This window comes from Podarcis cretensis (genome assembly GCF_951804945.1).
Source record: "Podarcis cretensis genome assembly, chromosome: 9".
NCBI classification, from domain to species: Eukaryota; Metazoa; Chordata; class Lepidosauria; order Squamata; family Lacertidae; genus Podarcis; species Podarcis cretensis.
Window position 1 is genome coordinate 28,625,307 of NC_137178.1, and position 17,020 is coordinate 28,642,326.

At 40.6% G+C, this 17,020-nt stretch overlaps 1 long non-coding RNA gene across 1 annotated transcript; it reads left to right on the plus strand.

Moving 5' to 3' along the window:
- The first annotated feature begins 1,924 nt into the window (after positions 1 to 1,924).
- On the plus strand, positions 1,925 to 3,464 carry LOC307223453. The gene is made up of 2 exons (XR_013842092.1): positions 1,925 to 2,096; positions 3,248 to 3,464. It is a non-coding gene; the product is annotated as an uncharacterized lncRNA (long non-coding RNA).
- Positions 3,465 to 17,020: the final 13,556 nt, after the last annotated feature.

A 17,020-nucleotide genomic window follows, 5' to 3' on the forward strand; every position in this document is an offset into this window, starting at 1 on the left:
CCAAGGTGACCCATGATCAGTTATGATGAAAGCTGTAGTCCAATATCATCTGGGGGGCCACAGATTTCCCCTTCCCTGAATGAAATATTCATGTTACTATTTAGCCACTTCCAGTATGACTAAGTGAATCCCAGCTGTAGCACACATTATACTTGTTGGGGTTCAGATATGAGGAGGTTGTAGGGCTGTACAGGCCAGTCCCACCCCAAATGATGTGTTTGGTGATCATGCCACCAGTTGCCATCCCCATCTTCAGCATGCAATGTGTGGAGAGTGTTTAGGTTTTCTCCCACATTACAGTCATATATGCCCAAACAAAAAGTACCGATGGATTTCTAAACTGCCTTGATTACCTTATGATGCACCCTTCTATAAATCATATTAGGGGTTAAAAGCTGTTGGCTTGTAGACTTTCTTCTCAGTTATTAATAATTTCAGAGTTACATTTCATCTTATTAAAGATTTTAGAAAGATTGGGTAATTGGAGGCCAACTGTATATTTGTTTAATGTGTATTTGTACAATTTCCCATGTATTTTACTGCCTTTGATTTTTTTAAAAAAAAACTCTGCTTTTTTCCAAGTTGTCAAAACAGACTATTACTATTAACCTAGAGGAATCAAATTTAAATAATTGCAGACAGCTCATCACACAAAGCCATTCATATGCAAAACATGCTCTCCTTGAGTGAAATGCAGGAGTTAATATGAAAAGTTTCATTTCAAAAGGGAATACTGTCAAATGCAATTCTGCCTAACTGAGGCTGATTTAAAATCATTTTTATTTCACCAGGTTTTCTCCTTTTCTTCAATGTCATGAACATTTTTTCATCTTTTCTTTTTGGCAAACTTCTCATCATTTAATTCCCCCCTCTAATCTTAGCACATCAGTGCAAAACATGGACTGCAGCAAATTAACCACCAACATTCTATCAATTACTAGGCCAAACCAAATATACTTTCTTGGACAAGCTGCCACACAAGACATTCTCTTCGCTTCCCTCGCCAGATAGCCGGAACAATCAACTTTCAACTTCCTGATGACCTGCTGTTTGGAGATAAAGAGAAGTAGTAGTAGTAGTAGTAGTAGTAGTAGTAGTAGCTGGCAAGAAGAGATGGCAGTATTCATCTAACTTTCCAGCAGCTCAGTCACTGCTGTTTATCAGGAAGGAGAGAAGGTTGCAGGGAGAGTCTTGCAGTGCAACTGCACCGCCAAAGCAAATTCAGCACTCCTGCTACTGTGTTTGCACTGTACCAACCTTCCTGCTGCCTTGCTCCTTCTCTATTTCCTTGTAAGCAGCAGTGACTCACCCATCACTAAGTCCAGTAAACGCTACTGCCCCCACCACATGGCCTGCTGCTGGAGAAGGGGCTACTTAGATTTATCATTCCCTTCCAAAAGGCCTCACTCATGTTATATACCTACACAGAGGGAGCCCCCAGACACACTGCAGCAGTCATTTGGCTACTTAATTTCAATTCCAGGAGGGTGGGTGAGCTCTACATGTTGACACAAATCACCACTGGTGGACGAGTGTGTCTGAATTTTTATTAGATCTTTACACTCCATATCTTTTATTCTTGTTTGAAATAGGCTATTGGATTGTCTGTGTGTTTTGGTTAACTTTAATAATAGTTTCATATCCTCCTCCATAGGATGGATGTCTTGCAAAAATGGTAAATAGAATACCATTGTCACAACTGTAAACAATCCAAATAAAATCTTATAGACCTCTGTAAGCAAGTCTTAATACAAATTATATGAGCTGGCAAGCATTCCTTAGCCAGTAAAGATTCGGGGAATGGGGATATATGTTGCATTCAGCATGGAAAAAGTTGGTCCTGTGTTAATTCTGTGTTAATTCTGGGCACTCTAATCCACATTGTGATGTCATTGTGCCACATATTTCCCAGCACCACCTACTCCACTGGTAGAGATGGAGAAAAGACATCAGTCAGTGACCTAAACATTACAGGAAGAGATGCAACCAGAGTTACTACAAAGCCCTATGAAAACCTGGGCAATGATGTGTATCTTCAAGTGGTGATTACGATGTGCTGTACACAACTTTGTTGTTATATTCAATGGCTTAAGAATGTATTTATGCAAGAATCCAGGTTCATTAGGTTTAAAATGGGGGGGTGGGAACTGAGAATTATCTGCAGTCTAATGTGAGAAATCAGCTTCTGTGTTCCCAAACAGTTATTTTGCTATCAAGGTTTGCTTGGGACACTTAAGGACATTTGTGCATTTGGTTGAACTTTCACCTCTGGAAGCAGTACCACCTAAGTCTTTCCTTCATGAACCAAAGCTGATGTGCCACCCTTTGGAATATATTCAACTGTAGCCTTCTAAATGGTTGGTGCAGATATTCTCCTTTTCAGAAATGATAATTCTAATGAGAGAAATAGAATGCTAAGTATGAAGCGATACAGTGAAAATGTTACAAAGAAAAGAGCACAGCTCCTGCTGGGATATATGCCTGCCTTAACTACCAGAAGACACTCTATCTGTTGCTTTCCAACTCTCTACTAATGACAGCAGATCAGTGCTGTAATGGAATTATAGTTGGCACAGTGCACATTCGGTCGACAAGAAATGAGGTGGAAAAGAAAAAGCCAAAAGAGCATTAGAAAAATAACACCCTACTTCTCACGTCTGCTGAACATAATCAATACCAGTCAAATTTGGCTAGACAGGTGAAGGCACAAATTATTTTTTATTCAGCGCCTGCTTTTCAGATTTACACTTTTTCCAATTATCTCCCAATGTGGCATTGGAAGGATTATTTGTAGCTCTGGCAGAAGAAATAAGTAACAAAAAGCATCTGCTCCACAGCAATCTGATCTGAATTCTCAATCTCTAAAAGCAGAAGAGAGCCAAGGATTTGTGCATTGTAAGATGACTTATGTACTTGATATAATTTTATTATATGATGAAAAGGAGTAGCACTATCTGCTACCTAACCTTGGAAATGTCAATTGCAACAAAATATTTATTTATGATAGTGTTCACACCCCGTTTGACTAGTCTAGAATCAGGCACCTAAAGATAATTATTGCTAATTGCTAACACAGTAGCAGCTCTTTCTGTGCTTTGGTCACCCATTTGCCTTTCTCTGATGGCGGGTCCTTCAAAGTAAGGCATTCTGGGAAATGTTGCAAGCTCACAGCAATGGCTAGATATTGCCTTATATAAATACTTTAAAATGTGAAACTGCTTTAGTAACTTTTTGCAAAATTTAATAGGTAACTTCTAGCTGCACCCACCTTCCCCAGAATGCCTTGCTCTGAAGGACTCTGGCTGTTCCTCAGAGCGAAACAGAAGGAAGGGGAAGGTGGAGAATGAGACACGACTAATGCTGCCAACCACATTGCCGGAGACACAACAATGAGCAAGGAGGGAGAAGTGCAAGCCCATCCCTACTCATAAGTAAATAAATAATAATAATTGGTACAAACAGAACCAAGATTCAAATTGATTGTGATGGGTTGGAACACAGGGCCAAAGCAAACAAGATGAAATTCAGCAAAGATAAATCTAAATTCCTGCTTTTAGGCATATATATAGGAAGATGGAGACCTGGATTGGCAGCAATGCATGGTGAAAAGGATCTAGGTGTTTTAGATGATCTTAAGCTGGAGAGGGACGTGGTTGGCGCTGTGGGTTATACCACAGAGCCTAGGACTTGCCGATCAGAAGGTTGGCGGTTCGAATCCCCGTGATGGGGTGAGCTTCCGTTGCTCGATCCCTACTCCTGCCAACCTAGCAGTTCGAAAGCACGTCAGAGTGCAAGTAGATAAATAGGTACCGCTCTGGCAGGAAGGTAAACGGCGTTTCCATGCACTGCTCTGGTTCGCCAGAAGCGGCTTAGTCATGCTGGCCACATGACCTGGAAACTGTACACTGGCTCCCTCGGCCAATAAAGCGAGATGAGCACCGCAACCCCAGAGTCGGCCACGACTGGACCTAATGGTCAGGGGTACCTTTACCTTAAAGCTGGACATGAGCCAGTCATTCAATGCAATGTAGATTGCATTAACAGGAGCAGAGTGCCCACATCATCAGAAGTAATAGTTCCATTCTGTTCTTCTCTGGCCAGACAGCATCTGGAATGCTATGTCCAGTTCTGGGTGCCATTTTTAAGAAGCATATACACCAACTGCAGCATGCCCGGAGGAGAGCAACCAAGATTATGTGAGTTTGGAAACCACATCCTTTGAACAACTGTTGAGAGTGTTGTGTATGTTGACCATGAAAAAGAGAGTGGGAAACAAATATATGAAGGGAGAAGATGGATAAAGCATATTATCTGTTGCTCCTATCAGGTATAACTGGGGGCAGACAACAGCAGGGTGCAGGGATAGGATTGTTACCTCCCAAGAGTCATCCAGCCAGAATGCTGGCCTAGACAGAACAGAAGGTTCTGATACTGTGCTCAGTATGATGATATATTATTCTAATGTGTTGATAAGGACACAAAAAAAGCCTAAGGTCAATGCAGTCTGCTGAAACTAATGTGATGCTCATGCACTCAGAAACACTGTATTTCAGTTAATGCTGCATTTTCAACAGCAACTGCAATTTTAAATTACAAGGGAATGAGGCCCTAGCTCAGTGCTTTACCTGAAAAAGGTTCTTGGTCCAGTTCCTGGCATCTCTAAGGATGTCAGCAAGAAAAGGCATCTGCTTTAGACCTTGGGAACTGTAGCTGGCCAAATCAGACATGACTAAACTAGACTGAACAACGGTCTTATTCAGGATAAGGCAGCTTCTTCATATATATTTAAACCACCAGTGTAGTGTGTATTTCAAATTCAGATGTACAAACACATGCCAAGAACAGCAGGCAAACAGCACTTTCCTTCAAACAAACTTTTCTGCAAATAAAAAGCTCTGCCCGGATAAACCCTCAGGAAATCAATTCCCAAATGGCCAGGCAATCCCCAGTCGCCTGTTTCAGCATTCTTTTTTTTGTCACAAATTGTGTTGACAGCTGGTAGCTCTAACTTTCAAGCCATTGATCTGCACAGTGCATATTGAGCAAGATGCACCTTGTTATAGGGGTGCCCTTACACTCGGAAGGAAGCGGTGGATAACAGCAAAAGCCCCAGAGACCTGACAGATGGGTTATTTGTATGCATCCTTCCTTGACAGCCGTAGGTTCTGTGACATATGGAAACCACAATGGACATGCTTTGATGGGGGATAAAAAAAATACTTAGCTTAATGAAAAGGACAGGGATGGAATATTTGCACGTCATGATACAACTGTTTAAAAACTAAAGGGCCATGCATGCCTTCTGAAAAGGCGTGAGAATCATATGCGGATCATCTAAAATATCAAGGCAGGGGAAGCTACATGTTTCTTGTCTCCTTGATCACAAATCATGGAGCAGCAACGAAACAGAGCAGGGGGAGAAATAAAACCTGGTGTGTCTTTACCAAACATTGGGCAGTGAAGTTTTTCAACATGTGTCTTCTTACGACAATATTTAAACTATCATACTCTTCAATTAGAAATATGTGTTTATAGTATTGTTGTTGCTAACTGATTTGTATTTACTTACCTAAATCGGGTCTGGATGAGGCGTTAGGGCAATATAATTGAAACATCCACATACACATATTAAGATCTTGAGCTAATGTGAAAGTTTGGCAAGAATAACGTCTTTAAAAAATAATAGAATACCACACCTTGCCATGAGACTTTCTTCACAGAATTTTATCTTGAACATAATAGCTTCATTTTTCTAGTGAATTTGGTGAGGAAGCACATTAGTGTTGCTACATGAAAGTGAATGTCACAGGATTTGAAACTGTTTTTGCAACATTCTCAGTCAAATCCAGCAGACTGGGAAATTGCTTGAATATCCATTTATCAACATATTTATCTCAGCCCTGGCCAAGAAAGATATATAGTCTGCTTGCTCTGAGCCAATGCCTGCAAGTCCAAAAGTGCTCTCACTCTTGTAATACGGTATGTATATGTTCAACTCACTACTTTTCATTAATTTCACTATATACACAATGAACTTAAGTGCTGCAAAAAGTTCCTTGCCCTTGCTGACAGGCCATTTTCCACCACACTGGCCCAAATCCATTCTATAAGATTATTACTTATTTTTATACTTCAGCCACTCAGAGATTCATATGTGGTTTCCATCCCTCCACCTTCTTCATTAAACTTCATTGTATTTTCTTCCATGCTTTTTGCTGCTCTCAGATCTTCTCATTTCCAGCTGCTCTCTGATCCTGCATTCAGTCTTTGTTCTTACAGCAACTGGGCCATTTATTACTATTTCCCTTTTGGACATAAGAGAATTTTCTTTTGTAAATGTTTCCACAGGTTCAACATTCTTTTTTGCTGGAGTACTTTTCTTAGCTGCTGCATGGAGGTGCACCCAGTGGGATTCTTTCAAGTAGTGAACCTTCAAGAACTAGAAATGAACTTCATGCATTGTGCAGTCCCAGTCTACTGTCTGTCCAAATATGCTGGTGTCAGAAAGGATGGACAAGGTGGAAAATGCAGAAATGTGCAGTAGAATAGGCCTGGCCCTATCATTTGGCAAAGGCAGATACTGGGGGGCAGGGATTGGCAGAGATGTGTTGAAGGACAGAGCTATGAAATAGAATAGTAGAGTTGGAAGGGACTATGAGGGTCATCTAGTCCAACCCCCTGCAATGCATAATTCTTTTGCCCATGACCTTGTCCTACTGCCCTCAGAGACAGTGGAGGATGCTGACGCATCAGCAGTTTTGAGAAGAGATTCAAGTGTCAGTCCAGTTGGATTCTGTATGTAGAATGGAGGGGCCACCATCTTGTCCTTTGCCTGAGGTAGCCAAGTATCTGGAACCAGAGCTGAAAGGAATCCCATGAACTATGAATCCTAAGGGAGCTCAGAAATTGTCATAGTCATTAACTCCAGCTTTTGCTGGTACTGTCGACCAATCAGGTAACTTCCCAGACTGTCACTATTGTGCAGGTATGATTCAACTGTATACCAGCAAATTTAGGTTGAGAAACTGAAGTAGATTTGGTGCTTTTGTGCAGGAAACCCACATCTTTTGCAGCAGGTCAAGGTGGAGATTTTGTGATAAGAAAAATGACAGGAAAAAGCACTGGAAAGTGTGGGATAATGATGACATTAGATAACCACCGCACAGACATGAAAACCCAAACATCAATGCACAGGAACATTGTATAACTTTCATACTATTTTTTGCAAACAATTCCAGGACTTCCAAGTGTCTATTTTCCAGGGTCATCCCTGATTTAGAGAAGCCGTCCCAGTTTCTGATTTGATCTGGGAATGTCCCACTTTTCCTTAGGATGTCCCTATCTTCATTGGTAAAATGTTGGTGGGTTATCTGACCCCCAAGCTGTCTGAAGGCAATCCTGTATAGGGAAGGTTTTGTAAAAAAAAATGTTTAATGTTTTATTATGCTTTTATATATCTTGGAAGCTGCCCAGAGTGGCTGGGGCAGCCAAGTAAGATGTATGGGGTATAAATAGTAAAATCATCGTTATGGAATGGGACATCCCTATTTTCATCAGAGAAATGTTGGAGGGTATGCAATTCAAAATAAATGCTTAATAAATACGTCACCCAGAAAAGCCTTAAATAACTAAGCTTGGTTACTTTGACTGCTTTGAGCATGAAAAGTAGCAAGTAGTTTGAAAGACGTAAGAGACTTTAGTAATTCAGATTTGATGGTTGGAAATAAATATTACACGTTCTTCAGGTACTTATTTGTAATGTTAAGGTCTTATAATCAAGACATTTACATTGCCCTTCACATAGCATACTGTATTTTCACATTTCAAGTCTTTGGCCAGTACCATATTTCCAATAGTAGTGTAACAGAACTTTTAATTTCCTCTTTCCTCAATAAAACAACAGAAGTGGGAAGGGAAACTGGATTTTTGTTCTTTTTTTGGATAGGAGTCTTGAGCTATTTTGTTATGAGAACATTTCCAGAGTAGAACTCTCAAGGCAGCATAATCTACCACAGCCAACGGGCCATTTCTTCACAGAAAGTGTTGTTCTGACTATTACTTACAATAAAATATGGAATTCAAGGCAACAGAAGTATCACATATGGGTTCATCTTTTTATATGCCTGTGGTTTATATATTGCAACATTGTTATGATTTACTTTCAACGAAAGGATAAAGCAGGATAAATAAACCTCATTTAGTTTGTGAGTTCAGTTATTATTTTGCCAGTTGTACAGATCAGAAACAGAGTGGATTTTGATATTAAGTAGGGGGGATATCATGCATAGGGGATATGAAATGGAAATGCAATGCAGGAGTGGCTAACTTAGTTTGGGCGTCTGATCAGGCTTACAAGACCTCATCTGTTCTCACACCAGAAGCAAAAACAAAGAAGGTATCAAAGTAGACAAATAACGGCGAAGGACAAAGAGGTTTAGACCTCTCCACCCAGCCCAGTGCACTAAAGGGCGTGCAAATCAATCATATTCATCATTTGGTGAGCAGGAACAGAACAATAACCCACTCAGCTGATCTGCATGAAGAGAGAGTGCTGTGTGTGTGTGTGTGTGTGTGTGTGTGTGTGTGTGTGTGAATGTATGCATGTGTGTGTGTGCATGTGAGAGTGGGTTGGCTATACCTAGTGCTGGCATGTGGCCAATAATTAATGTCGCCCTCAGGCCAGAAAAGGTTTCCCACTACAGTCAAACCTCAGATTCCGAATGCCTCTGTTTTGGATCCTGAATTCCGAAAACCCAGAAGTAAATGCTCCGGTCTTCAGAAGCTGAACGTCCAGCGCGGCTTCCGCTTGAGTGCAGGAAGCTCCTGCAACCAATCAGAATCCGCGCCTCAGTTGTCAAACATTTCGGAAGCCAAACAGGTTTCCGGAACGGATTACGTTTGACAACCAAGGTTTGACTGTACGCTTTTTCTTTTCTGCTGCTGCCACTGTTCACTCTTGTGGCACATAAGCATCTGTGTATTACCAGATGTCATTGATATTGGAGAAATACTGTGAATATTGACAGCTTCTATATATCATTATCATTTATTACATTGCTATCCCACCAACCAAACAGCAAAAACAATTTTAAAATGTCAAAAACCTTTAAAAACAATAAGATATATTCACACCTAATTACAGTGGTACCTCGGGTTAAGTACTTAATTCGTTCCAGAGGTCTGTTCTTAACCTGAAGCACCACTTTAGCTAATGGGGCCTCCTACTGCCGCCGCGCCACCAGAGCCCAATTTCTGTTCTTATCCTGAAGCAAAGTTCTTAACCTGAAGCACTCTTTCTGGGTTAGCGGAGTCTGTAACCTGAAGAGCATGTAACCTGAAGCGTATGTAACCCGAGGTACCACTGTAATTTCAAGGTTGTCTGGAACAATATGTTTCAGCTTTCAAATGCCTGGATGAACAGGAATGTTAATAAATTTCACAATGTTAAGGGAGGAGGGAAGAAGATCTCACAAGGGAGGGCATTCCATAAGTGGGGAGCCACTACCAAGAAGGACCTGTCATGGGGCAGCACTGGCAGGGCAGCACCTAGTGGCAGCAGCACCAGCAAGGCCTCTTCTATATGGATTGCGGGTTCCATCTTGTCCTTCATTTCAGTCAGTACAATACCTTGGGCCAACCCCAAGGGTAGGAAGGATGACACACTTACTTTTTGAAGTTGGCATTGCACTGACACTGCTGTGCAGATTAAAGGTTTTCAGCAAAGGTCTGTAATGGTGATCACATAATGGTGGGAAACAAGGAGTAGGAATGATTCTTACAGCAGATTCTTTAAAATGATGAATTTTTGGAAATAGCAGAAGATTCTTTGCAAGGTCTTCATTTGTCTCTGAATGCTTCTTGCACTGTTTAACAATAAGTCCTTTTTCCTTTCTCCTCCTGTGATGAGACTGCATTTTAATATTTTAATGTTGTATTCATTCAACTTGTTTTTATTATTGCTTGTTAGCCGCCCTGAGCCCGGCCTTGGCTGGGGAGGGTGGGGTATAAATAAAAATTATTATTATTATTATTATTATTATTATTATTATTATTATGCATGAAGCCTTATGGAACTGTAACATGTGATTGCATCATATTGCTGGAAATTATCTTGAAGGTGGCATCTCATGGTTTTTTTAAAAAAATCTATTGAGATATCAGCAAGCGTGGATAGAAAGTAACAGGGCATTGTTTACTGAATTTCTTAATAGTCATCATCAGTAGTCAAATAAGAGATTGCCATGCACCAGAAGGGTTATTTCATATTATATTGAAGCAATCTTATATGTGCAATACCAAATTGTACTGCAAGTTATGTATACGCACCATATGTATATGTGAGTTAATTGTGCAAACATGGTTGATACATTAAATAAAAATTTAAGCAGCTACTGTTTTTCTAATGGTCTTAGATTTGATATACTGTGCTCATTGACTGCAGTTTCACAAGGAATTATTGCCTTATCACAACTGCCTGCTTTCCTAAGTAATCACATTATAGACTTTTCACATAAAGTGGCGTTAATCTCCTTTCCCCCAACATGTGGCATGAAGAGTATTCTGCCTGGAACATCAGAAGGAAACTAGATTAGAAACAGCAATGCTTTCACAAGAAGTTTAAAACTCGGATATACTGCTGAAGGCATACTGGTTTTTAGCCTGTAGAAATTATGGCTTATTATTTTTCCCCTTTATGAATGGTAAATGGGAAAGAGATGGCTTGGAATCAGTGTTACAAAGGTGCGGGGGTGGAAATACCATCAAAAATGACAAAAAGTTTTTTAAAGTACAGGAATATGCACTTCCTAGCATCTTTGTCTAATTGGGTAGTAAGGAGCAAGGAGCCCATCCCTGCTAAATCCAACTACAGATCCTACCCAATGCCTCCAGGACGAGTCAAAAAGTTGAGGCAATATTATCACGAGATGTAATTAAAGACATCACAAAGAAAATTTCCATGAGGAAGGCAAAATCCCACTAGGTAAACAAAACCCCACAACACTTAAGCCAACCGTTGTTGTCAGTAAAAATTCATTTGTAGCCCCATGAACCGGCAGCTAACTTCTGTCCACAGCAAGGTGATGCTCGCCAGAAGACAAGAGCAGGTGAGAAGGAAATCATTCATGATGACTTCAAAGCCAGGCTAAGATCTCTATGTATGGCTCAGGAGTGGATCTGAAGGAAGAGCTCTCTCTGGTCTGCTCTCTGGAGACCAACGAACACAGCCAACTGGTTCCTAAGGTGGGACCTAGGCCACATCACGATCAGATGACCGCCCTAGACAGACTGCTTTCAAAACATCTCTCCTTTCCACTCACTTCCATGCACCAGGTGTAACCCAGCCTTCCCAGTACTTGAAGAGCCAGTAATAAATATTTACACACAAAAAAAAAAATTTCCATATAAACCAATTTAAGGAAAAATTACTTTATACACAGGTGGTAGAAGGCACCAGTTAAGGTGAGATGCATATATTTAATAAAATAGGATAAATGTTGGAGGTGTCAACATTTTCATATTCCATGGACTTGACCGACAGGATGAATAAACAGGTTGGCTCGAAGTGACCCTAGTAAAATTTCAGCCAAGCTGTGAACTACTTGAGGAAGGACACAGGTTGATCTACACAGAGCTTGTTCTCCACTAGCTCTCTGCATAGCTGTCAACGTTTCCCGTTTTTAAAGGGAAATTCCCTTATTCCGAATAGGATTCCTCGCAAGAAAAGTTGACAGCTATGGCTCTCTGTATCCCATAAAATATTATGGATGGTATAGAATATTTCTGAATCTGAGAACAGGTGTCTATGGAACATAAAATACTCTTCAGATCTCTTGGGGTAGTTTTGCAGCACCTCTGCTTATTACATACCAATTGTTACGAACAATTAGCAATAACAAAGGGGTAGAGTAAAGTCAATATGGATTTTCACGTCAACCTCACCTGCAAGTGTTTGGACAATTATTTTGCACAAAAAGTAAAATGGTTTACAGAGAGGTCGAGTACATTCATTGATCAGCACAGCAGGCCAGATGTCAGGGACTCCTGGGTGTTGTTCCTGCTTGCTGTTCTAATTTGTTTTCAAATTACCTCTCTGAGACCCGGTTTATTCATCTGTGAAAATTGCTCAGTATGGATATTTACTGCAGAGGTATGCAGAGACACTCAATGTTATGAAACATTCAGTAGCCTTAATATAATTTAAAATTACAAACTGTTACTATTAGGTCAAACCCCAAACCCCAAATTTGATCTCAGTACTTTTAAAAACTCTGTCCTCCTCAGTTCTCGACCAAATTCTGCCTTGCAGACGTTGAAGAACAAAATGTTTATTAGCCCTCCTCTTTGCACACACAATGGTTCCCAAAAAAGCTTGAACAGTGGGCCCACAAAGCTACTTGCTCTGACAGATGTCAATGCATCAGAAGTAAACATTTCATTGTACTGAGGGCAACTCAGTGTCATCACCAGAAGGGCTGTAATTCTGCTGGATGTTTTGTATTTCAGGAATATTAGGGCCACGGAACATTAAGAAGCTAAATGAAGCCTAATATTTTAATAAGTTGAACAGTGCCCAAGCTTGTTTACGAAAACCTATTTCAAATGCAGTAAGAGTTGTCTCTCTGAAGAAACATGCTGTGGCAGAGAGTGAGAGGTGTCCTCAAACTTTTAGTAAGGACAGACACTGCTATTTAGTAATGAAACTGATTTTTTTTCTATATAAAACCCACTTGACTTAACTACAGGCAATAACACAAACAAGATGGGCTTCTTTTTCCCATCCATGTTGCCTCAAAGGCAGATTTCCCTCCTACAGTTATTAACTTTTCCAAGACTTAGTACAAACCATAAGCTTTTAAAAATCTATAGCTGTGTACACATTACCACTCACTCTAGCTCCATGAGCTCCTACTGCTGATGGTTGAAGCCATGTACACATGATGTTAGCCACAATCCACATCCATCCTGCAGCTGCTTGAGAAATGTTTGGTGTGTTCTCCCTCACAACTGGCTTCCATCCAATTTGATAACACAAGCCACATTCATGTTTAAGTTAAACTGAGATGTATACATTTGAGAAAGGCATTATGCAAGTGAAGAGGACAGCTTCATGAGTTGGGGGTTGCAGGTGTGGGGAAACCAAATAGGCAAAGTGAAGACAATCCCACCACTTTTCTGGTGGGTACAGCAACATGCATGTCAATAGTCTAGTGCTGAGCAACAATGAGCATTGCTCAGTGGAGTGGGAGGCCAGCCAAACAGAAGAGTCTCTAAGGTGTACTTGCCTGGAGGCAGATTCCGTATTCAAAGTCAGGTTCCGTTCTAGGGTTGGGCAAACAGCAATCCACATGGTTAGATGGACTAGGGCAGGGGTCAGCAAACTTTTTCAGCAGGGGCTGGTCCACTGTCCCTCAGACCTTGCGGGGGATCAGACTATTTTTTTTTGGGGGGGGGGAATGAACGAATTCCTATGCCCCACAAATAACCCAGAGATGCATTTTAAATAAAAGAAAACACCCTACTCATGTAAAAACACACTGATTCCCGGACCGTCCGCTGGCCGGATTGAGAAGGCGATTGGGCCAGATCCGGCTCCCGGGCCTTAGTTTGCCTACCCATGGTCTAGGGCTCAGGGAAACCAAGAGTCAAGAGTCAAGATGAGCAGGAGGCAGCGAGGTAGGGCCAGGAACTACAAGCATTATCACCAGCATCTGAATGCTGCTGGAAGCTCTACTTAAGAAGGTTAATAATAATAATAATAATAATAATAATAATAATAATAATAATATAATTTATTTGTACCCTCCCCTCCCTGGCCAAAGCCAGGCTTAGAGTGGCTGACATCCTATAAATAAGACAATATGCATAATACAATATACAATATGCAAATAAAATAATATTCAATATTCAATATTCATTAAAATAAGATAGAATAATATTAAATATCAGCATTTCAAAATTAAACAAAAAACCAATCGTAACAGTTACAATAAGGAATTTCTAAACTCCAATCAATAAAACACAGCAAACCACAGTGCACAACAGAATACAATACAAAATGAGAAGCAGAGACTGAGGGTGGTTTTCATCAGCACCTTCTCCTCTGAGTCCTTGAAGGCTGATCAGCTGCAGTCACTCTGCCTTCTCTCTCTTCAGGCTGTTGTTCAGCGGGCAAAGCTGACTCCTGACCCATGACAATGCAACTTGAAATGCAGCAGGAAGAAAATGACCTTGGTAATTTTCAAACTACTAATATGTACATAGCTTATTCACTCACAGGGTAAAATTCTGGCCCTAAATGCAGACAGGAGCAATTTATTCCATTTTGTTAGTGCTTAGGAAGAGAAATGATGCCGCTCAAAAACAGGGTGAGAATTTTTACCAGTACTGTGATTTCAGGAAAATGTTTTTCAGATTGTTTTCTTCACATATTTAGCTGCTTTGTGTACAATGGGCGAGGATTTGTTAGGCATATACTAAAATATAATTAAATATTAAAGAGAAAGACTGTCATTGAAGCTAGGTCCCTGAATGGTGACTTTAAAATTAAAGCAAATCCAAAAATCCTTGTATACAGAAGCATGAGGTTCTGCATTTGTGTATCCTCTGAACAGATGGTCACACCGTCCACTTTGACGACATGATCATCTGTGTAGGCAGAAGATTTGACAGTGATGGTCTCTGTTAGAGGCTCATATACAGGCTTTGTAACTGGATGTGCTTTTATTCACATTTTTATAAGTTTGATACTTCACCCATTGATGATCACAGAAGCATGCTGGGACAATAGAATATCACAGGCTTTTGCTTTTCAAAATGCTTACTCTGGACTTTATTTTGTTGACTTTAGTGGGGCTCCAGTTGCAAATGTATTTATTTATACCCAGAAGGGGGAGCTTGTGGCCTTCCAGATTTGGTGTGGCTCCAACTCCCGTTAGACTGAACCAACATGGCTACCAGTCAGTGATGATGGAAGCTGTAATCCAACAACATCTGGAGGGCCACATGGTCTGCACCCTGGATGTACTTATTGTCTTCATGTTTAGGCATCCAAAGTCATTTACATTTAAAGTACAATTATTCTTATTACTATTTTTTTTACAAAAGTTGTAACAGAAAATATTAGTGGTCTCTTCAGGAGCTGATGGCAAGAGTTCCCTGGCCTGGAATTTTCCTCTCCTACAGTTTGAAGACAAAACTTAACTTCTTTCAGGTTGTGAAAGAAAAAGAAGGTTATAATTATTCAAAGACTGCAAATCTTAAAGTATAGTATTGTTGTTTTTAATGAAATACAATTCCTGAGAGCTTTTGAGGTACTAGACTTCATAGCTTGCCGTGCATTGCTTACCTCATTTAGTTCAACAAAAGACATCAATAAGCAGATGGTTATTCACTTCTAATTTTTTATGTCTTTTAAAATGTCATTGTTAATTCATGTGGACCCTTTTATCCCCCAAATCCTTCAATTATTTAGACTGCAGTCCTCTTGGGGACTGAAGTATTTGCATTTGGGGAAACTGCTATATGCAGTTGAAAGGATACACTGGGACAAAAGTCCAAGTAATAATATAACTTAAAGACCATTTTCACTCTAGCTATGGAAGTAACCAACACCTTCAGTGTTCATAGTAACTAAAAGAAGAATATTTATGCACCATCTTTCCATTTCCCAAGGGACTCTATTAAGGTAGGCTTTAGGGTCTAAAGCAACCTTTCTTCTTCCCTAGGTTTCCTCCCGTGACCCTTGGCTATGCTGTCTGGGGATGATGGAAGTTGCAGTCAAACATCTACGTAGCTTTAAATACAATTGACAGTGGTATCCTGCTGTACCAGCTTCATGGAATGGAAACTGGGGACACTGATTATATTCTGTTTCTGTTCTGTTGTGTTTCTCCATAGGAGAGACCATGCAGGCCATGAGCCAGTGCCTGGACGCAGTGGTGGGGTGGACGAGGGGAAAGGAAGCTGAGTTTGAGTCCTGGCAAGATGGAGGCACTGTGGGAAAGCAGTTCCCATATCAAAGAAATTGGTCAATTGCCTTTCCTGGGTGGAGTTCCATTCTCCTGGAGTGCACACCAACTGGGATGCTTCTGGACCCAGCTCTGTCACTGGAGGCCCAGGTACACTAGAAACATCTTTCCCCAGCTGCAACTGGTGCGTCTGCTATGACCTTTCTTGAACCAGATATTGGTGACTTCAAGACTGAATTACTGCAAAGCACTCTATGTGGAGCTTCCCTTGTGCTTGATCCACAAACTGCAGTTAGTGCAGAATGCTGCAGCGTAGATGCTCAGACACCTACACCATTTGCTGATTTGTTGCCAGACCAAGTTCTATTGGTATATAAAGCCCTTTTCAGTTTGGAACCAGTTTATTTGCCAGATCATTGAATTTCGATTTGTAGAACTGAGAATGTTACAGGTGCCACACAATAGTACTGTATTCTTGTAAGAAATAATTATTTTAGTGTGGCAGCACCTACACTTTGGATCTCCCTGCCTGATGACATCAAGAACTTGCCTTCTTTTTAGTGCCTGTTTAAGCCACATAAATGTTGCTGTTTTGATCTCTTTTTAGTTTACTGCTGATTCTAATTGTTTTGTAAACATTTTTGATTACCTGTTTTCAACTGTTTTTATTGATAATTTTAATATTTTGTGCAAAGTGTTTTCTAATCAAGTAGTATGTAAATTTTGTAAAATGAAGAACTGAAAATCTGGGTGGGTCTGGGGATTGAAGGCTGGAGAAGGCTGATCTAAAAGGCATGCGATGAAGGCAATCCTGGCTGAAAAACTTTCCTGAAATCGTATGTTCAATGCCGTAAGTTCCCATCATGGAAGAAAGCTGAGATACTGTGTGTGTGTGTGTGTGTGTGGTTTCACATGAGCTGAACGAATCCAAGCACAAATTCAGTGTATGTCATAGAGCGGTGGAGGTACAAGTTAGGGAGCCTGCAAGGGCACTGCCAGGGGAAGAAGGCTTGGAGCCAGGGGATTCGTGGTGAGACAATGGTAAGTGGTCA